This window comes from Cupressus sempervirens, chromosome 6, assembly GCF_028749045.1.
Source record: "Cupressus sempervirens isolate cs-2001-9-10 chromosome 6, ASM2874904v1, whole genome shotgun sequence".
NCBI lineage: Eukaryota > Viridiplantae > Streptophyta > Pinopsida > Cupressales > Cupressaceae > Cupressus > Cupressus sempervirens.
In genome coordinates, this window is record NC_143123.1 from 37,803,493 (window position 1) to 37,827,136 (window position 23,644).

Genomic DNA, 23,644 nt, shown 5'->3' on the forward strand with positions numbered 1-23,644 from the left:
AAATTTGCAACTGCCAATGGAGAGGGGTATGGCTATGGCTTTTCGTGCCTAATTTTTAAAAATATACAGCTTGCATGCAAAAACTAAAAGATACCCATATGGTTTTTTGGTGCTGCAAACAAAACCCATAAAGCATTTTTGTTTTCTAATGTACAAAAGACGTAGCTATAGTGTAAATCAAACACCTTTAACAATAAAAAATGGCTCTAAAAACCAATAAATGACCCCAACAACCAAAAGATTGCAAATGTTGAATCAACTTCCTAAGTCCATCAATGGCATGCTGGAACTTGCAATACTGATTGAAAACTTCAAATATGTATGTTGGTTGTCAGATTTGAGATTGAAACCCCAGAGATTAAAAATATTTTTGTCAAAACTTTTCTGATTCTCAAGATCATCCAAAGATGCAAGAGAAGAGCATACTTTGTTTTTCAAAAAACTACAATGAGATTTATCAATGCCCCTCACCCCCCCCCCCCCCACACCAATCTCTCAAATGAGGAAACTAAAATCTACTCTTGCACATAGAAAAGCTTTGATACCATGTTAGAATCTGAAAACATTGATAACCTAAAAAATTAGTGCAAAGAATAGTTATCTAAAGTATGAATGCAAATGATACAAAATCAAAATAGCAACATAAAGTTAGTCTCCAAGAGAGTAATGCAAATGCTGGAAGAAAAATAGCATTAAGAGGATGCAAAAGAAATTGATTACAAATACAAGTCAGGTAGCATGCTTATATGAACTAGGAAGAGGGAGGAGGTGGCAAGACTGACCAATGAGGAGCAACCGTCTATCAAACTAAAGATAGCAAAGTATCTTCCTAAGATAGCTAATGGATGCTCACATGTAGGAAGGTGACACCTCGCAATCACTTTCTAAATAAGACATGCTTTATTAACCTAAGCAAGATTATTAAAAATATAGGAAAAACCTAACAATATAGGGAAAAATAAATAACCCACTAGGAAATTAAAAAACTACACTAACAATCTTCTGGTAAGGTCCATGAAAATTGAATGTAACGCTTTGGAGTGGCTTGTTATCTCAACTATTTTCTTTCCTTGTCTTCAAATAGACAAAGAAAAACTAAAAAGTCTCAAAGATTATCTTCCTTTGAGTTTGGATCAAGTTTTACCACTCAAGCTGCTATTGTATTAAGAACATTTAGTTCATCTTTACCACCATGCATTTCTTATTTAGGAGCATTTAGGAGCGAATTACAGATTTTCACACCATTAGAAACAGTGACAAACAACCAATTTTGGCCCAAAAACTCTGTAAACTTTGCCTTATTGAATTTTTCCATCAAATTCACACCAGGATTGGCCAATGCTAGCAAAAACCCATATAAGCTCAACTAAGTAGAATATTGTCTTATATAAGGACATACTTCTCCTATGAAAAAATTGTCTCTTTTGAAAAAACTTATTTACCAACTTTAAAATCAATTGTATGTTTCTTATGTAATTCCATGAACCTTGTAACATTGATATATAAATTGAAGTTAAAAATAAATATAATCTGTCACCTAAAGATGCTTGTTATCAAGGACCCTCTTAAGCTCTTGCAACATTCTAATTCTACCAGTGTCAATGTTGGCCACAGCTTCAAGAATGAAAATAGAGGAGTGCATAATTTAAATGTAGTTCAAACTCAATGTGCCAAAATTCAGAGTATGTAGAGTTTATTAGGTCATCTAAAATCCCCATCAAAAGGTATATTGTGCTAAAAAAGTTAACATATTTTCATATGAACTAGTTAAACATGTTTTGATTTGTGCAAGTAGATAATTTAGAATCGCATAAAATGGTAGATGAAGCTTAAAAAGTTAATATAATTTCATATGAACTACTTAAACAAGTCAATTAAATCTAACCCACGTGACACTAAATATCAAATTAGGGAATTGATTCATCTGAAGGCAACTCTTTCATGGGGTGATAACAAATAATGAGATTTATGCAAGTAGAAGAAATGGGTGGATTTCACAACTTACAGAACATATTCAGAATAACATACTATAAATATCTTCTTTAACCTGAAGATCCTTTTCATCCTCTATCCATCTCATCAACCTATGCTCAATGGCAAATCATGGCATGTAAATATGTGTGATATCACCATTTTTTCTATAAATATACTTTATGAAGATGAAATGTGTAGGATCATGTACTATGTTTTATTGGAAACTTGTGGGTGTAAATCATTACTATGAATGATTAAAAAATTATTTAAACTGAATTGATTATTGAAGATGTTATTTACAATGTTTGATTAATAAATAGATAACTAACCTTTCTCTTAAGTAGTTTGAGTTGGCAAAATATATTGGAGAATCTATGCGTAGAATGATAATTCCTGGAATTCTTATGCCATCCGTATACTACTCAATATCTCTGTATATTGTGGTGTTTGGGATATTCCCAAGAGCTACAGTACGAGGCCTTGAAATGATCATTATCAATCTCAATATAGAAATGACCACCTACAATGAAAAGATGCAAACTTTGTTGAGTAAAGCAAGCACTTCATTAATTATTTTACCAGTTTATTTTAAGAGGTACTAAATTCAAAACTAAAATTGTCGAAACAAAAGTAATGTATACTTCTTTTTTCATGGGTCCCTGGCAATGAAATAATAAGAATTATCAACATACCACCATGATAAGACCTATCTCAATATCTCTAAAGACTACTCCAAAAAAAGCTCCCATGCAGACTAAGAAATCAATTTTGTCCACTTGCCAGAGATGATAAGCTCCAAGGATATCAATTAAGCCAAGCATGGCTGAAATTATAATGGAAGCAAGGACTACAAGAGGAGTGCAGTGAAAGAGTGGAGTCAAGAAGAGGAGAGTTAACATCACTCTAATGGCCATCACAATGTTTGCTACTATTTTCTTGTAGCCAACATTGAAGTTTACAGTTGACCTTGAAAAGACACCTGAAAAAACCTCATGTATAGTGAAGCAAGGCTATTTATTACTAAAAACACAAAAACTTTAGTGCATATGAAGTTCAAAACCTAAAGCTTTAGGAGTCCAAACAAATAAGAAGCCCAAAGACTTACCCGTTGTGAGGTAGCAAGAGAAACATGGACCTATAATGTTCATCATGCCAATGGCTATCATCTCCTTATTGCCATCAATATGGCAGTTCTTAATGAGCCCAAAACTTCTACCAATTGTTATTCCTTCTTGTTTTTTATGTCACCCAGATCAACCTAAATGAATAATCAATTGTACATAAATATAATAAGAGAGGAGTAATGGTTACACTGAGTGTGACAAGTCCACTTATCAATCCTATTGTTACTATAGTCTTTAGATATTTTCCATCAAAGACAAAATCATTAATAGTAACTGGATTTAACCCACTTTTCAAATGACCAACCTGCTCAAGCCAAACAAAAACATTAGATGTGGCTCAACACATCAAAACTATGCTATCAGTATTTAACTAGAAATGGCATATTAGTATTGTCACAAAAATTAGGGTGATTGTTGCATCAAAAGATTGATGCCCGATAATAGATTCCTTAGACATGAGTTGCTCCTCTTAAATGACCAGAAAAGATGGCATAATTGTTCTTAATAACCATATACAATCTTAAAGTGGTTCATTAGGAAGACTATCAAAGGTAAAACCACTATAAGGGAGTAGTCAACAGGAAGTCATGAAGGATTGCTAGAGCACAATACAAACAGAAAGCACCATGCAAGTGAGGAGTGATGGAGGTGAAAGGAACATAGATTCAAAGCTATGAGAAAAATTTAAGAGCCCCATCATTTTTTTCAATCAAGGTCACAACTAAGAAACAAATTTTCTTGAGAACAAGATGGATCAAGTGAACAACATGCCAAAACACTAATTTTTGAATGCTAGAGGAGCAACAATTTGGAGGGCAACACAAAAAAAATGTTTATGAACAGTCATATCTCAAAACAAGGATCACTTATAGGCCAAATAATCAGAGGTAGAGAGGATCGTTACATGACAGCCATCTCAACACAAGCTTGACCTATAGGACCAAACAATCATAAAGGTGGAAAATATTATCAACTGATGATAATGGTGACCATCTAATCAGTACTAGTGCATGAAATTTGTAAGGAGTAGTCATTATGATTTTAATACCATGAAAAAATATATAAAAATAAGTGACTAACTTTTGTAATATGATGTATCAATGCACAATAGTGGAAAGCACTATGATTGAGTGTCGATGAAGGAGATCATTCAATAGGTAGATAAAAACCTACTGAGGTTTTGTATGAGCTTTGACAAGGAAAAAAGAATAATCCACTGACATCCCTCAAAAAGAGGATTTGTGATAGTGGATGTTTAGGGGATGTGGCAGACTTACAAGTAGTGGTGCCATTGAGAGTCCATAGTATATGACTAAATGTTAATATAAGAAAGAGTTGGTTTTTAGTACCTACAAGTTAGGTTTTTTATATAATGAAGTTGAGCGGAATCTTATAAGGACAATTTTAGGGTGCAAATATCAAGACTCGGGAAAAAAGCATGTGATGAAAGTCCTAGTAATAGTAGAGATTGTAGAACCTCCAAATAATCACCATGAAGAACATATTACAAACCATAAAGAGTGATTCAGTTACAAGTCAAGGCAGTATACAATAAAATTAAGATATTTGACATGACTAATTGATATGTGATAGTTAAGAATATGATATATGATGGTATCATGAGAAATAACCTTGAAGGAAACAATGATCTAATAAGGGTGATAGTCATGGTCTTATATCTTTGTTTGGCCTTTTCCAAAGATTAATGACAGTGTAAAGAATATACCAAACCCAATAAACAACAATGCCATAACTAATCATATAAATGGGATCTCCCTTGAAAATGAGACAGTTAATGTTTATATGACCATAAATTAAGTAGAAGATATGCTTATTGAATTATGTTCACAACTTTACACTACAGTATTTTTGGCTTTCATTCATTCTTTTTCCATTTAGCCATATTAGGACCACAAATGGAGAAAGAAAAATTATTCAGGAGACCTAAAATAGAGTAAAAATACAAAATGTTGATGCTTTGATCGAGGAGGGCAACCTTCTTGATGTAGCTATATTCCTATTTATAAGAGGTGTGTAACTAAAGTGGAGCAATTTGACACAAATCTAGGTCACCAACATTAGTGTTCTACTCTCATAACGTGTATAAATATATACAAATCAAATGCAAAGCAAAGAAACAATTGGAACTCTATAATGGGCCTCCCTATTCCACACTAAGTAATACAAGTTCTCTATATGATTATATGTCGTCAAGTTGGGTACAAAACAAATTTAAAGAACTTTTTATAGATCTTAAAAGATCATAGTTCTCCAAATACAAAAGGAAGAAAACACTTAAGATACTATTTCAAAAAACCCAACATCCAATTCTTCATTCAATCAAAGGAAAGTCTCTGTCAAATAGCTACCAACATCTTGCAAATTAAAAAATTAATATCAAGTCTCAAAGAGAGTTTAATGGTTATGATTCTAACCTCTTATAGATATAGATGTTTATTTTCCCTTTGCCAATTTAGGGTTACTGTCCCGCTGATTTCTAAATGTTTGTGCCAAGGAAAACATGTAGCTTCTTGAATAGGTGATCACCAACATTTGACCTTTAGATAGACCGTAGTTGGTTCCCATAGAGTATACTGCTCGACACTCTATTTCTTTCCACAATATCACAATTTCCCGTAGTGAATAGCTCCATTGTTTTGACTTACCTACTATAAAATAAAAAAAGGGTTTCACCCTAATAAAAAATTAATATATGTACAAATGTAACATTAAAAAATGAAAACACATGAGATTTACAGGTTGGTAATGAAATATTTTACTTGTCTGATTCACCACATTACATAAAAGGAAAGCCTCGTTACCATGTGCCCCTGACTTTGCCTCATCTAATTACCCCTGTGCCCTCTCTGCCTATTCGTGAATCAAGCGCAAAACCATGAAAGAATATAACTAGGGCATAGAAAATAAAAATGGGATCCTAAGCCTTATATGATTACCCTTTCCGCCGCTGTCATAAAACTAAACAATCATGTAGCCTCAGTCTTTTCCGTTGGAGATGTAGTAGACAATGAGTTCTTGTGCAAATTTTCCAACAGCACCAATAGAGAGTGAGATACAAATCATAGTTATGGCATGAAATCTCACATTGTAGAAGATTAAAGAATTGTGGGGTTTGAAAAAGGCACTAGCACAAGCAAAAATGGTTGAAATCACCAGAGCTAATTCGAAATCCCGAGAGTTAATCCAAAATCACCAAAGTTCAGTATGAGAAACCCCAATGAACCCATCACTTAGCCCCAAAAGGATTATGTTGGATGGATGGATATCTATCTGAGTCAATGGGTCATGCTTTCAGATCTGGCCCAAGGAACATCTAGCTATAAAGACCATGCAAACAGGAATCTGGCTATGAAGGCCACACGAATAGGAGTCTGGCTATGAAGACCACGCGAACAAGAATCAAAGGGCAACTCAATAATCTAGCCCAATGATGATCCATAATCCATAATCCAGTAGCTAAATCCAAAATCACCAAAGTTCATAAATGAAAAAATTATTAAACTCGTGAAACATGCGCTCGAGCATATTTATTAGAAATTTGTTGGTCAAAAATCTATTATGACCCAAGTTGGTCAAAATTTTGACCAAAGCAGGAAAATATTATTTTTTTGACCAACGTGGGAATGAAAACAAAAAAATAAGGAGGATTCATAGCTTTGGTCAAAAAATTTGGTAGACAAACAGGTGCAAATGTACTAGTGGCAACAACAACAGCTCATGAAGGCTCACACAATGAGATGAGAATAACAAAAAATCTTAACAAAAAAAAAAAGAAAAAGAATGAAATGCAAAAAATCAAAGGATTGCAAGTAGACTTAAATAACCAAGGGGAGGGAGGAAAAACAGGAAACAAAGAAGGAAAAATTCTACAAAATATATGAGAAAGGTTTAGTGCAGATTAGGAAACCACAAAGATACTATAAGATATTTTAAAAGAAAAAATAAATAAAAATAAAAAGATATAGATGACAATAAGTTTAAATTCTTTACAAAGATTTGAATTGGTTTTAACCAATTAATGTAAGACGAATAAAAAATATAATCACAAATATGATTAACGAGGTGTTCCTTGTAATGAAAATATTAGGAAAGTAATAATAAAAAATATTTTAGTTTAAATATTGAACAAAAATTGCACACTATAAAATAAAAAATTCTTACGAAAATAAGAATTGATTAATGTTATTTGTTTTTTCGGCAAGCCTTCCAAAAACAAGAGCAAAATTTATTTTTAATTTTTAATAGAGATACCCTTTGGTGGCAAGCCTTCCAAGAGGGTTATACAAAAAAAATGATAAAAATAATAAAATCTGCATACGCAAGATGTTAGAATGAGCTAAAAAACCACAACAAGAATTTTTTCGCTCAATAATGTCTCCAAATAAGATGTGCTCCAATAAATGGAAACCTTCAACACTAAAACTCAAAACAAGGATTAATAACCAAGCTCTGATACCATGTAAGAAACGATAAGCTAGAGCAAGGAAAAGAAAACAATCCAAGTGAGTTAAGCAAGAAATAATATTACCATAAGATAAACAAGATCCAAGAGCATACACCAAAGTAGATCAACAATGGAGTCAAGGATTTGAAAGGGGAAAGCAAAGAAAACCCCTTTTGAGTATTGTGAATGAAGGCAAATACCCACAGAGAGAGAGAGAGAGAGAGGTGGAGCAAAATAGCTCAATACAATAACATCAAGGTGATGTGTGTTGAATAAAGAGAAAGAAGCATCTCTTTTAAAGAGATGAGAGAGGAGTTGCATGTGTTCGCATGTGTAACTCTCATTTCTATTTAAATGCCACATTCATAATAAGTGTGTGCAAAGTGTCAATATCTTCTTAAGGAGGATAAACTAAATTCCTTAATAAACGGAATTATAAAATTAGTTGTCCTCACATGTGGACTAAACGACAAGTTTAAATGACATGTCGTCCACATGTGTACGATAGGACAAACTACATGTATGGATCCTTGGAATATCCCAAATTAAATTCATCCAAGAAAAGATTAATATTTCTAACAATTATTATGATTGTATTCTTTTAAAATCCTTTCTAATATAGGGAAAATTCAATTATAGAAAATTGTAAGATAACAACAAATTAAACAGCTAGGGTTTGAACTTTAAATTTTTCATGTGATTATCATGAATTTCTTAAATAAAGATAAATATTCTTCTTATTTCTAAAATAATTAAATTGCTAATTTTATTGGAAAAGCAAAAGATTAATTGAGAGGAAAGCATGTTGTAGCTAAACTTATACATGCATGTGAAAACAAATACACTAAATATAAAAGACTAAGTATTTATGGTTGCATGATTTGAGAGATCAAAGGCATGCAAAAATACTAATTGCATATCTTTTTTAATATAAAAATATAATATAATTTTTAGATTTATTTATATAAAAAAATTAAAACTAAAAAAATATGATTAATTATAAATTTCAGAAATTAAAAAAAATAAAATCAAAAAGATATTTTGTATTTATTTTGAAAATTAAATTAAAAAATACTATTTATTTTCTTATAAGTCGTTTTTAAATATTGATTCTTTTTTAAAACTCTGACTAGATTATAACTTGTTATATATTTATTAATGCAAGTGGAGCTATAAGTTAATAAACATATATTTGTGACGTGGCTATATTTTAAGTAGAGTTATACTTGAGTTAACTAAATAATCATCTACTTATGAATATTTAAAATATTATAAGATAAATTGTAAATAGCTTAATTATAATTATAATTTCAAGTTTGAGTTTCTCAAGTTGCATTACAAATTAAAGAAAAAGTAAATATTAATAGTAGACTTAAATAGAAGTTAAATTAATATTTTAGAAATGAGATTGATATTAAGATTTAAACTAATAATATACAGTTATGTTATTAATTGAATCATTCAAGATTTAAGAATATTTAAATTAATAACATGATAGTATTGCATGATTGATAACCTTTATCCAAGTGTGAAACAATTATGAAATGAAAACTTGAATTTGATGCAAATCAATCTCTCTATCTCTCTCTCTCTCTCTCTCTCTCTCTCTCTCTCTCTCTCTCTCTCTCTATATATATATATATATATATATATATATATATATATATATATATATATATATATATAAACTGACTATACACTTGTTTTAAATGTATGTTGAAATGTCATATTTTATCTTGTGGGTTTTTTGGGGATACCTAGTAGTTTGGCCATATAGGATTGTTTACCAGAGGCTTAGGAAGTGATGGTTTTACGATGTTGCTATGTGATGTTGTTTTGTCACGACTATTTCATTCCCAACCAATGTATTATATTCACATGTTTTTGTGATGAGATCAAGTTTTTTTTTTGGTAAGCTCATGTATTATGATTTTCTTGGTGTAACCTATGAGGTTTTCGATCAGTTATTTATTGGTGTTTTCCAATTGCTTATATAGGATTGAGGTGAATATTGTGATTTTCTTGGTGTAACCTATTAGGTTTCGATCAATTATCTATTGGTGCTTTCTAGTTGCTTGTATAAGACTGAGTTGAATATTGTGATTTAATGAGCTATACTTTTTATGAGCTTAGGGTAGGTTATCTATGTGTATGTTGGGAAGTGGCTTGCAAAGGAGGTCAGAGCCCTGAAGAGGTTCTCGGGGTAACCCATTATAAGTTGTATTAATAAGTGATAACATTTCATTAGTGGGGTTAAAATAAATTAGCAAGAGTCAGTGTATTACCTCGCCCATGCCTCGAGTGCTAGTATAGTCTAGGATGGGAGTAGAAAGGATATTGATGCCGCATAGAGTCACTAGAGGACTGGAGTTTAGAGTGACTGTTAGAATAACCTTAGAGTGGACTCATGCGATGACACTTTTCCAAATGCATATTAGGGTTCCTACATGTCTTTGTTGCCTCTAGGATTAGATATTACTTTTGCACTTGGTACTTTTGAGATAGATTGCTATTAAGATTCATTGACCTAGATTCTTGTTATGACTTTTGGATTGTTATCTATTTGGGACTTAGGATTATCTCCTCAGCATGGTGGGAGTGGGTAATTTAGGTTCCATGATGTTAGGTGGTAGTGTTTCTTATACCATTGAGATTTGACAGTTGGATGTTGATGTTGGATGTACCTTGTGTAGTTGTTTTATTCTTCTTGTCTTGTGATTATGTTTTATAGTCATATTTTGGTATATTGTACTTTAATTATTTGAGATCCTATGGGATGTTGTGTCTTATCATGATGTATATTCTTTTAGTATTTTATACCCTGCAATGTGTGCAGAGGATGAGTATGCATTATGATTATTCCATATGTCATCTTATGTACTTGTATATTCTTTCATGTGATTTTGTACCTATCGTTATTCTATGACATGGACTTTGTTTACTTATCAGATTTAATCTTAATAAAACTTATATGTGTGTGATTCAATGTTATGGAACCCTTGAGATATGTAACTGCTATTGTATTGCTTATGTATGTATGTGAGTTATTGCTTTCGTTTTGTATCTCTTGATTGTTTTAATTTTTAAAAAATAATAAAGTTAGTGACATTATAGGTTAATTTCTCTTAGGTTCCCTGGTGGGGCATTATAGCCAACATCATTAAAATTTAGAATAGTTGGAATAGAAATAAAGTTGCTAACAACCATTACTAAGTCATTCTAACTTTTAGGCAAAGAGAATAAAATCAAAGGAAATCTATTTTTTTAACAAAATTGATGTCTATAAAATATAATTGATTAATAATCCTATTAAACTCATTTAAATGTTCACCAATTAACTCACCTTATACAATTTTCATATTAAATAAATGCTTCATAAGAAATACCTTATCCAAAGTGGAAGGCTTTTAATATAACTTTGCTAGGATTTCCATAAACTCTTGAGTTATATTTGCTTTTGTAATATTAAATGTTACTAATTATATGAGAAATAAATGAGTATTGTGTCTTTCTATCCAAAATAGTCCATTCCTCATTAGACATAGTTGTGACTTTATTGGATTTTCCTTCTAATGATCACCATAAATCCTTTTGATAGAGTTAGTCTTCCATTTGCATTTTCCACAACTGAAAGTATAGCCCTTTAAACTTCTTGATCTTTAAATTTCCTTATCTACCATTTCTCCTACTCAATTATGAAACCTTATTGTAGAGGATAAGTAGATACACCTCACTTTGATACCACTTGTTAAGGTTATAAGGTAAATATCTAACAACTAAATGTAAATTTAACTAAAAAGTAATAGGAAGAGAAACAAAGAGAAATTTCACAATATGACATGACATGGTTCACCCAATTTCAAGCTACATCCACCAAATGTACAAAGTTCACCATTATTATATAATAAAGCAAATCAATTACAATTCATAATCCCTTGAAACTCAAAACCACTACAAACTGATATTGAGTTTTCATATGAAAAACCTACCTATTAGGAGCACACTCAAACAAGACAAACATTAGTTAGACATGTTCATATATCAACATTTAAACAATAAACAACTACAAATACTTGCATTTTACTAAGCTAAACAACTGATATATATGAGTCCCACACAACCTTGGAGCAGCTCACCAAGACATCTGTGTGAACCTTGTTGGTGTGCTCTAGTTGGAGGGATGTGGATGTGCTCTCCCAAACACAATGATTGAATGAATCCCTTCAATGATGAATGTATGAGAATGAGATATGAACCTAAGCTAGGTGAGTGAGGAATGCTTCAAGAGGAGGCTATGGGAGAAGCCACTCTTAAAACATTCTAGGAAATGGAGATGAATGCATGAAAGTAAACTAGATTATTAATTCAAGAAATGAAATCTAACTACCAAAGAGTTAGTAACAATGCATAAAATCATTAAGAGCTCTTGAAATGTACTAGCATGATAACAATGCAAATGAGAGAGATGAGAAATGCTTGAGAGAGGCCTTAGGGAGGTGGCATCTACATGGCTTCCATATAGGTGCCACAAGGGAGACGCATGGGCTAAGGATACAAGCCATGCAAAGGTCAACGTAAGCCTTTTTTGAGAGAGAGATGGCTCAAGGTTTGCTCACATGTATGTGAACAACCTTAGAGAAAGGAAAGAGGGACAAGTGTGTAAGAGTGTAAGAGACTTTTGAATAAAATAATAAAAGGGAGGCTTTCTTGGAGCTTGAGTTGCTCACAAATGTGTGAGAAAACACTTAGGGACTAAAAGGTGTTTAGGATTAATTAAGTGGGATTAACTAATGGGTAGACTTAGAAGGATGACAGTGATGGGTGTAGACTAGGTTTTAGGATGAGATTAAGATTAAATTAAATAAGATTTAACTTAATCACGGGATTATGTAATTTAATAAAGTAGAGGGAATTAAATAAATTGAAATTTATTTAAAAGAGGATTTATGGAGCATTATGAATTAAATAAATTTAATATAGTAGAGGGGATGCATTTAAATTAAATTTAAATACATTAGGGAAGTGAGCCTATTTAATTAAATAAGTAGAAGAATATGATAAATATAATTAATTAATAAATAATCAATTATAATGTCAAAGGAAATATTAAATAAATTAATATAGAGCTTGGGACAATTTTAAGCGTCTACATTTTGCCCTCTTTGATGTGATGTCCGGACGACATTATATTAAAGAAAAAAAAATGTAGGTTGCCCCAAAGAGGATAGGAGTCTTAGATGTTGTGTTGCAGCAATGATAGGGGAGGAGGGTGCCCCCTCGTGAAAATAGAGCAAAAAATAAAATTTGTGCAATTTTTGTGAAAAAGACCTCAGAAGAAAAGAAAGGGTAGGAAAAAGACATAGAACAACATTTTGCATAACTTGGGGGTAAGCATGGCCAAGGAATGGGTATGAGCTCAAAAGGGGACCTCAAAGGGCCTATATAAGCCTCCAAGGGGCTCATGAAAGAGTCATTTACACATGTGAAGAGTAGAGAACCATATCGAAAGATGGATCTGATCAAGAAATTATAGGTTGGAGAGCACGTTCGGGTGCACTAGAGACCAGTCGACATGGGACCACCAATAAGTTTACTATCCCAACTTGTCAAATTTTCAATTATGCACTTAAAATATGCATTTATTAGGTGGGAAACAAGGGAAAAACTAGGTCAGGTTGGAGATGATAGCTTTGCTCCATCATCTACAAAGATGATGAAGTAGGGAAATCATCTCTATAGAGATGACATGATAAATCTTGTCATCTTTGAAGACAACAGGGTACATCCTGTCGTCTGCACAGATGACGAAAGGGGGAGGGATCAGGTCAGAGATAGGTCGAAGACGACGATCTCCATGTTGTTGTCTCCACAGGTAACAATACATCATCTACATGCATGAAAACCAAAGTCTATGAAGCTACCAGAGATGCTAAATCAATGTCTCCACAATTTTTTGCCTCTACTAATCCATGTCTATGTGGATTGGCATCTCCGTTGATTTGGACAAATCAGTGGATTTGGGTGATAGGGATGATTAGTGGGGTGGATAGAGCATGATGCCCCATGCTAAGATAAAGAAAAAGAATAGGAAACAAATGGTATACTGATTATTGCATGTCTATGTTGTAGATGGTGATAGTGACATTTTGATCATGGGAGCATTATCCAATGATGATGGTGCTAGGGGAGAGACTCATAGAGGTAGAATGGGGACACATGTGGCTATGTGGACTTGAGCATGCCCACAAGTGGCCAGACCCGAGGGCACACTCAGTACAACTTTTAGAACTAATAGAGCGGTGGCATACATCAACCTCTAGTTTCCATCTGCCTACAAGAGAGGCGACAGTCACCTTGTTGGACGTATAGCAGATATTGATAGTGTTGTTTTACGGTAGATACCCAAAGTATGTGCTAGAGGGGGTAGATCCATATATGTGGGAGTGTTTTGGATGGAGGAGATAAAAATTACTGATTTAGCGATTGTGGCTAACATGGAGAGGGGCATTAGAGAAGAGATTGCCACAACTAGCCCTCTACTTGGCTTCACTTATATGGAGGATAGTACTGGACCATGTTGGACATGGAATTTTGATTGGACAGGAGTGAGTTCTTAGCACTATACTACAAGACGATGTCACAGGGTCATGTCGGGGCCACACCATCTTGGCTCAGTTGTACTATGATTTACATATGTGTGCCTACAGGACGTAGAGGACCATAGGTCCAGGATTGACTCCATTAATGGTATGGTCTTGGGAGCATACAGGCATTACATGACCTATTACTTGATGGGAGACATGATAGCCCAGGGATTCATACGCATGTCATTACAAACCACCTATCTAGTACATGTCTACTAAGGTGATATGATTCTATCGACGATGCTTTGATGAGATCATCATGTTTGATTGGACATTGTATGCAAACAATGAGCGTTAGGGAGCCATACTGCTTGCATGTGGAGAGGACGATGCTAAGGATCAACTCTACTTGCAGTATGCTCAGTCAGACTATTGGTTGATCAACTAGACAATGCACATACTCATGTGGTAGATGCCCTCTAGCATGCAGCGATAGTTTGGTTAGATTCATGACGTTGTGCCGAATAGATTCCTATATCTAGTGGTATCCTAAAAGTATGATAAATTATGGGGATTCGGGACCACTTTAAGATTAGCTAGGGCTTCATGGCATGGCATGCAGCCAGTGCCATGGGTACATGGGAAGAACCAGGGAGATGCAGGCATGACACTAGCATATACACAGTGGCGGGAAACTCATCAGTCATTGAGATTGACAGTGTTAAGAGTGCCTCCACCAGTAAAGCAGGTATGAGGCAAGGGAGATGGGGCTGGAGGGGGAGATATGGGGTTGGAGGGGGAGATGGGGGAGAGGTAGCAGCAGAGCCACCACTAGGGTAGGGACTATAGCAGGGTCCGCCACGACAACAAGTTCGTTAGCAAAGAATGTCGGCACCAATAGGACCACCACTAAGGGATGGATCGTAGCCGGGGCCATAGGTACCATAGGGGCCACCTCAATAGGGGGATGCAAATACAATGAGGGTTGAGCGAGATAGCCTCTAGACCAAGGTTGCTCATCTACAGGGGGAGGTAGTGGCTAAGAGTATCTGAATTGCGCATGTACAAGCAGAGATTGTCAGGTTACAAGTTGAGATATAGGTAGAGCCAGCCAGGATAAATAATGCATATGAGGCCTTGAAAGCTCTATAGGTGAGGATAGATGCTGGTGAGTTTAGTGATCTCACCATCCATGCAGATGCAGTGGAGCTAACAGAGTTAGACACTCTGTGACAGGATGTGGCCTCCCTCCAAGTAGATAGAGAGACTCTTCAACGTCAAATGGATGAGTATCATAGGTAGCAAGACATCGCCAAATAGATGGTTTAGGGAGGAGGGATGGTTATAGTGATGCAGGAGGCCCTAAATACACATTAGCATGAGGCACAAGTTGTGTGAGAGGCGGTCTTCTATAGGTCATTGTATCTTAAGGTCGTGCTAGCAGAGCAACGAAAACCAAAATTTTGGGAGGCATCCGACTCATGGGTCACAGGTGGCCAAAAGAGATCAGAGTCATTAGTTGGACAGGGAAGACCTCCACGAGGAGGGGGTATAGAAGGGGTAGGGCCCTCATAGCCAGGCACATGATACCTAGAGTGATCAGTTTTGACATAGTGAGGTAGATGCAAATGCAGCAAGTTTTTCATGATGCATTATGCACGATGTGCTACATGATTCTTTTTGTATATGGATTGTACATGGACACTTATTTTTTTGATATATGAGATGATTCAATGATCCTAAATGTGTATGCATGATGGTATTTTATGGATGTTTATAATGCTTGTTTTTATAAGATTTTTATGAGTACTATATGTGATGCATGATGTTACGATGTTGTTACTGACATTGGTGATGCAGGATGTGTGTGATGTGACATAATACTTCCTATGATGCATATATGATGACTAATGTGTGGATGATGTAGGTCCTATATGATGGTGATGTATGCATTTTGTTATTTCACATGTATGGATTTAATATATGCTTTGTGTTAGATGTATCATGGTGTCTATGTCACTAAATGTAATGATTATGATATCTAATGGATTAATGCAATGAACAAATAATGTGACCTAATCATAAATAACGAATGTGATGCATAATGTAATATGTAATTAATTTAATAGATAAAAAATGAATGTATCCAAAATGAAAATGTCAATAACATACTAATCATGAATGAGCTAAAAATGCAAAATGAAATGATGTAAGCATAAAGTGTAAATGAAAATGCAAAAATGAATGAGACCTAAATGATGGACTTGTGTCAAACTTGTTAACTCGTAGGAATCAAGCAACCTAGCATAGGAGGGGGAAATAAACAAAGCCCTTGTCTCAAGCAAAGCACAATGAAATCATATACTACATGAATCCTAGCTACATGATACTAAGGGATTCAGTTGTGTTTATATATGAGAGCACACCTTAGTTTGATTTTGCAAAAGGAGTTATGCACCTAATGCTATAGAAGCATAGATGATAAGATTCCTTTGCATGGACTAGACTCTCAAATATAAAGACTTTAGGACAATAGATGTAGTTTTCATAGTCATGATGGAACAAATGTCATATACGCATTAGAGAGGTCTAGGCACACCCAAATTCTTTTAGTGATCTTGTAGGAAAGTGTGCTAACCCAGTGCCCCCAGTGAACAATGCATAATCATAACTTGAAACTGACATTGGTCTACTAAACAATCATAAAAACATATCATACCACAAATGACATGTGTAGTCAGTTGGAACCATTCAAGTGATACCAAGATATGGAAGATTGAGGCACACCGTAAAAAGCCACTACTAACACACAAATGAAATCAACCAAAAGAAACCTCATGACCAAGCAGTCATTCGACCCACAGTTCCTGCTACGAACACTAGTCCAAGAGTGAAGGTTGTAGTGCCATGTGTAGGAAGGAGTCATCCTATGAGAGTTTGTTTTTACTAAGTTCTTGTCACAAGTGTTAATTGGCAATAGTTGTGAAAAAAACAATTTTCTCAAATCATTTAATCTCAATGGTGATTTTTGTTTAAGTATTGTTATAGTCACTATTGTGTTAAAAATCTCAATGTAATGGGAGTAGGACAAACATTTGATGGGAAAGAGCCTCACAGACTAGAGGTCTTTTGAAAGATGAAAGTGAATGAATGCCTCGCAGACAGGAGGTCTTTTATTGGATGCATGAAAAGTGCAAGTCAGATAGGACTTCTGCACAAAGATGGGATGAAATGAGGGAAATGTGGTGAAGTGAAATGAGCCTTATAGATAATGGAGCTTTTTGACAAGAAGTTTTTTTTTAAGGAACTATTTTCTCTTTTTTAGTCTTTTCTTTAGGAACATTTTACAAATGTTTTTGGAGTTTTCTGATTTTTTGATTTTTTTTGAATTTTTGTGGAACTTTAACAACAGTGTACAATAATTGCAGAACTCAAGCATAGGCTTGCTTGAGGTGTTGGATATTTATAGGCTCAGAGAGTGGATCTCCCTCTCAAGTGGCAATTTGATATGCTTCAGAACCATATTTGGTTGTAATGATAAACGGACCAAGCCAATTAGCTTTAAATTTTCATTTCTTTTCATAGTTTTGGAGGTTCCACATGTTATGCTGCAAAACTAGGTCACCCACCTCAAATTTTTGAGGTTTGACCTTTTTGTGAAATCGAAGTTGAAGGCAATTTTGATACATGTGAAGGTGGTTTAGGGCATTGAGGCATCTCTCATCGAGGAGTTGCAACTCTTGCAAGCGAGAAACTTGGTATTCTTCTTCAAACATCAAATTCTTGAGAGAGATTCTGAGGGAAGGGAGCTCAATTTCAATGGGTAAAATAGCCTCATAACCATAAACAAGGGAAAATGGAGTGGCTCTTGTAGGGGTATGGATAGAGGTGCAATAGGCCTAAAGGGTGAGAGCAATTTGGAGGTGTCAATCATAGCTAGTTGCATCAACAGTTTTCTTTAGGATTTTTTAAATAGTTTTATTAGTTGGTTCAACTTGCCCATTGCCTTGGGGGAAGCATTTGGTGGAGAAATGTTGGGTAATTGCGAATTTCCTACACAATGTGGCAACCTCCTAATTTTTGAAAGGAGTCCCATTATCAGTTATTATATCTTGAGGGATACCAAAATGACAGATAATGTAGTTCAAGATGAACTTTCAGACCTATTTTTTGGTGGTGTATGTTAAAGGGACAGTCTCGACCCACTTTGTGAAATACTTAGTGGTGGCAATAATATACTTGTTGCCATTTGTAGAATTTGGATATAGTTGACCAACAAGATCAAGTCCCCAGCGGGAAAAGATTTAGGGTGTAATGGTGGGTTGAAATTCTTGGGCGGGAATGTGTATCAAATCTCCATGTTGCTGGCAAGGAACTCAATGTTTCACAAAATGATAGGCATCAACTTCCATAGTAGGCCAATAATAACCCATTATGGGGAGTTTTTTGCTAATGTAAGGCCACTGGAATGGGTACCAAAATTTCCTTGGTGAATCTCTTCTAACATTGTTCTAACTTCATCTGAACATAGACATCGGAGGAGGGTTCCATTGAAGTGTTTTTATAAAAAAGTGTATCACCTAAGATAGTATATTAGGTAGTGCAATAGATGAAGGTTTTGCTTTGGTTCGTGGAAAGGGTTATGGGGATTGTTTTGTGACGAAGGTAGGTGAAAATGTCAGAGTACCATGGAGACTCAGGAGTGACAATCTCACACACTAGCTTTGATTCAAGTTTCTCATAAGTAGGAAGAAAAATATTTTCAACAAGAAAAGTCGCACTTGGGACTGCATGCAGGCATGGCGATCATGGATGCTATGGTAGCCATGGCATCTATTTCTTTTTTATTTGTCCTTGGTATCTGCTAAAAGACTATCTCAATGAAGTGTTGTTTAAGATCCTCCACTATATGACAATATGGCAACAACTTTTCATCCTTTGTTTGGTATTCATCTATAACTTGTGTGAAAGAACCATCAAAATATAGTTTCCATTGTGTACTAGGGGTAACAGTCATAATTGTGTCATCTAGAAAATCTACTATGATAAGATGGTCTCCTTAAAGAGTATCTTTTGCAAGTTGCTCTGCAATGACTTGTCCCTTTATGGCCTTGCGGTCTTTATAGACAATGTTGAGTTCACTTAAATTCAAGACATATTTTACAACATAACCAATGAGGGAAGCTTTTGATAACAAATAATTGAGGGGATCTATCTTAGAAATGAGGTGTGTAGTATGATTAAGCATGTAACGATGCAGTTTCTGCGTGTAAAAGACTACCACCAAACAAGCTCGCTCAATAGCAGTGTAATTCAACTCATAGCCAACTAATGTTCAACTAAGATAGTAGATAGCTTGCTCATTGTCATTGTCACCTAGTTGTGCTAAAAGAGCACCTAGTGCAATTGTAGTAGCATAAATATAGAGAATTAATGGTTATCCTAGAATTGGAGGAACTAGACTTGGTAACAAAAAGTTCCCCATGGGGTAGTAAATGTTGTTTTGTGTTGATCTTCTTCTGCAATTTTGATCAGATTGTAATCGGAGAAACCATCCATTAAAGACAACATTTAATGTTTGACAGTCAAATCCATTATAATGTCTATGTTAGGAAGTGCAAAATCATCCTTAGGACATGCGAGATTCAAATCTTGAAAATCTAAACAGATGCAGATGCCCCCAAAGGCTTTACCTACAGGAACAATGTTGGAAACCCACTTAGGATAATCAATAGGTTGGATGAATTTTCCCTCTAACATTTTCTACAATTTTTCTTTGACCAAAATGCTACCTTAGGATGCATCTTGCATAACTTTTTCTTAATAGGTTTAGTCTTTGGATCCACTGCTAGGTGATGCACAACTAAATCCATGTCCAAACCAGGCATGACTTTGTATGTCCATATGAAATTGATTTTTCTTTTTTGTAGGAACTCAATCATCACCTTTTTTTCTTTAGGACTTAGGGTAGCAGCAATGTAGGTGATTTTTGGATCATCTACCATACCCAAGTTAACTAGAATTATATCTTCATTCAACATAGATGACTTTTCTAGTGGTAGAGTTCTAAATGGTAAGTTAGTCTCTCCCTCTTCTGGCGCTTCTAGGAGGTTTTCACCAAAAGTTGTGTCCTTTATTTTGTCTTTTTCTTCATCCAAGAGTGCTCTAGAAGAGTTTTCACTAGAGGATGTTCTTTCTTGTTTTCTTTTTTTCTCTTTTTCACTTTTGTGACTAAGAGAGTTGACTTGGCTACCAAAGTAGGCATCCTCATTGTATTGGACCTCATGTTCATAATCTTGGAGATTCTTAAGGCCAAAGAGTTCCATTACTTCTTCATTAGAGTTACAAATATCGAGAGTTGGTGATGTGTCTTGAAGGTCTCAGTCTATCATGTCAGGGTTAGTGAAGGGTAGGTTGGTGGATGAAAGGTCAGATATGGTGATGGCACGGACATAGTTATCTAGGTCATCTTCAATGTATTGGAAGGGGATTTCAAAAAATTCCTCCTCCTCAATCTCAGAATTAGGTTCAATCGTACAATAGTTGTCAGCAAAGGACACCTTAGGTTTAACGGATCCCAATCCTTGTCCTTTAGGATAGCTAGAAGCCTCAAGGGGTTGTTTGATTCCATCTTCTTTAGGTCCAAGGTTGGTGTCATGATATCCCATGTTTTCAATGATGGGATGAGCCTTGACATACTTATCTTTAAGGAATTCCACAAGATCATCTTTTCTATCAAAATATAGCCAATCTAAGATATTAGACTCTGTGTGTTCATCACTAAGTGAACCCCAATGTTCAAAGGTTGTTGTATTAACATGCATAGTATCTTTATTTGTAGAAGGTGGTATTTGGGAAGGTTTTCCAAAGGATCGGGGGGAGATTGGTAGTTGTCCAACACACAAGGCATTTTCAAACTTATACTCTCCCATTCCTTGATCGACAAAGGTAACCTTCTTCACTGTAGTACTGACCTTAATTCTTCAACCTTCTATTTTCCTTTACAAGAACTAGAATCAATATTGGATAACTTTGGAATTGTTGTGGAAGGTGTTTTCATTATGGTGAGAGATCTAGGTATAACCTTAGCAAACTCACTGACTGGACAAAAATTTGTTGGGGGACCACTTTTAGTGTATGTATCCAGGGTCGACCAAGCAAGATGTTATATGGTAAGTCCAAATCTAGGATATGGCATTCAGTATTGATACAACCAACCCAAACTTTAGTGGTAGCATGATAACCCCTTTGATTATCTCTCTCTTCCATCATATGCTTTAATGGTTATCCTGTTAGTGATGTCTAAGAGATCTTCTAGGAGCCCCAAGAAGCAGATCATCTTCAATGTACAAAGGTTCAAATTGGATCCATTATCTATAAGGACTCATTTTATTTTATGTCGTTGTATAAGGACTTGGAGCGGCAAATTGTGGTGGTACTTGCAATATTCATTTTCCCTATACCATTTGGGTTTGGGTTGATTTTCATCAAAAGGCCATGTGTTGGGAAAAACCATCAAATGGTGATCCACTAGTTTCTGGAATATGACATCTAAGGGTTCACGAAAGCTAGTGAACTTTCTATTTCGGTCATAATCATGATTGTAGTTGTTATTGTTGTTATTGTAAGGAAATAATTCTACTTGATTGCGAGATTATTGGTTGTTTTGATTTTGATTATGCTTTTCATGGTTTGAATTGTTGTTGTTTCAATTGCGATATTTGTTGTTGTTGTTATTGTTTCCACCTTGAAGGTTTTGTACACTTTTGACATTGGTGACGCCATCATGGGTAACACCTTTATTTTTGGACCAAAATTTTGGTTTTCTATTGTTATTTGTTTCATTTTTTGAGGATGACGAGTTATAATGTTTAATGGAACTCTTGTCTAAGAGTCCATTTTCAACGTTCTTGCTCTTCTTGACTAATGTGGCAAAGTCTTCAAGACTAGCCATTTTTATTTGGAAAGATGTCTCCAGAATTAAATTCTTGATAAATATGTCTACAAGGTTGGAATCTTCAATTTTGTAGGGCACACAATTAGCAAGATGTCGTCGCCATTGTAGAAAATTGGAAAATATTTCACCTATTCATTGTTTCGTGTTGCACAAATCACTCAATGAGGTATGATGTTCAATGTTATATGAATATTGTGCTATGAATTTCCCTGTCAAGTCATTGAGAGAGGTGATGGAACCTCTAGGAAAGTTCATTAGCCATTCAAGTGCAGGGCCACCAAGGCTTCTTGTGAAGAGCCTCTTAAGGTAATGTTCACTGTAGGAAACTTCTTGACATAAGACGAAAAACTCTTTGAGATGTGTGATGCGACATGTTTCTCCAGTGTATTTGTCAAATTTAGTAATCTCAAAGTTTGGTGAAAATGGTATCATGTTGATATATTTGTTAAATGGAAAAGGGTAGATTTCCTCAAAAGAGAAATCTTTCACCCGTTTTTTGTTCATGCTATGGACCAAACTTTAGAGTTCATGTAACTACTGGGCTATATCCTAGTTTGGTTGCATCTATGATGGTTGGGAATTGATGAATCCAATTCCAAAGTTATATGGATTCCCAAACATATTATGAGGTTATGGAGGTGGCAGTGCACCACTTTGGCCAATGTATTGATACATAGTTGTTGGGATTGGCACAGATGTTTTCATCATACTTGTTGGCATTTGTAAATAAGAGAAATACAATGGTTGTGTTGAGATTTCCATTTTTTGTATAGGTACTTGCCCAATGTTTAAGCATCCTACAACTAGACTTGTCACGGTTGACTGCAAAATACTAGCATGTGTAGTTGTGTTGGGCATAGCACTAATGATTTGTTGAATGTGTTCCACACTTAATTGGAATATGGGTTGCATTGGAGTTAATGTAGGTATGGAACAAGTTCTCACTACAAGTTCTTTTCCCTTGCTAGATGTTTGTGATACATTGGAATTTGCCAATACGAGAGCACCATCTTTGGTAATTTGTCTAAAAAAAGTGCTCTCATCAAAACTCACAGGGACATTAACATTATCTTTAACAAAGTTTAGGAAGATCTTAGTGGATGGACCCATGATAATGGGTTACACTTTTTTGCTCAAACTAACACTGAACTGTGAATTTTCAAGAAAATGTTTACTTTCAGATGCAAATTTCCATTTAATGGTTAGGAATTTGAAGATGAAATAAATTAGAGTCTTTTAGGATTTTTTGTGTAGATTCTAAAAATATTTTTTAATTTTTTGTTTGAATTGATTTGATTGAATTAATTTTTCTCCCACGAAAATTAGTATGTTATCAAAAACCTAATTTATAAAGAGTGACATTATTTTTGACACATAACCTTTTTTCTACAATAGATATCAACATGATTCTTTTGAATTTATTTTATTAACATCCATACCAAAACCATGGAGGTGATATGATGTCTTTATCCTTAGTATTTCATATTATATCAGAGTTTAAAGTTGACTTGACACTAATTTGGACATACATGGATTTTGA

At 34.7% G+C, this 23,644-nt stretch overlaps 1 pseudogene; it reads right to left on the reverse strand.

Moving 5' to 3' along the window:
* Nucleotides 1-1,201: 1,201 nt before the first annotated feature.
* LOC149550989 (sulfate transporter 3.1-like) overlaps nucleotides 1,202-23,644 on the reverse strand; it is a 28,166-nt pseudogene continuing 5,723 nt past the window's right edge.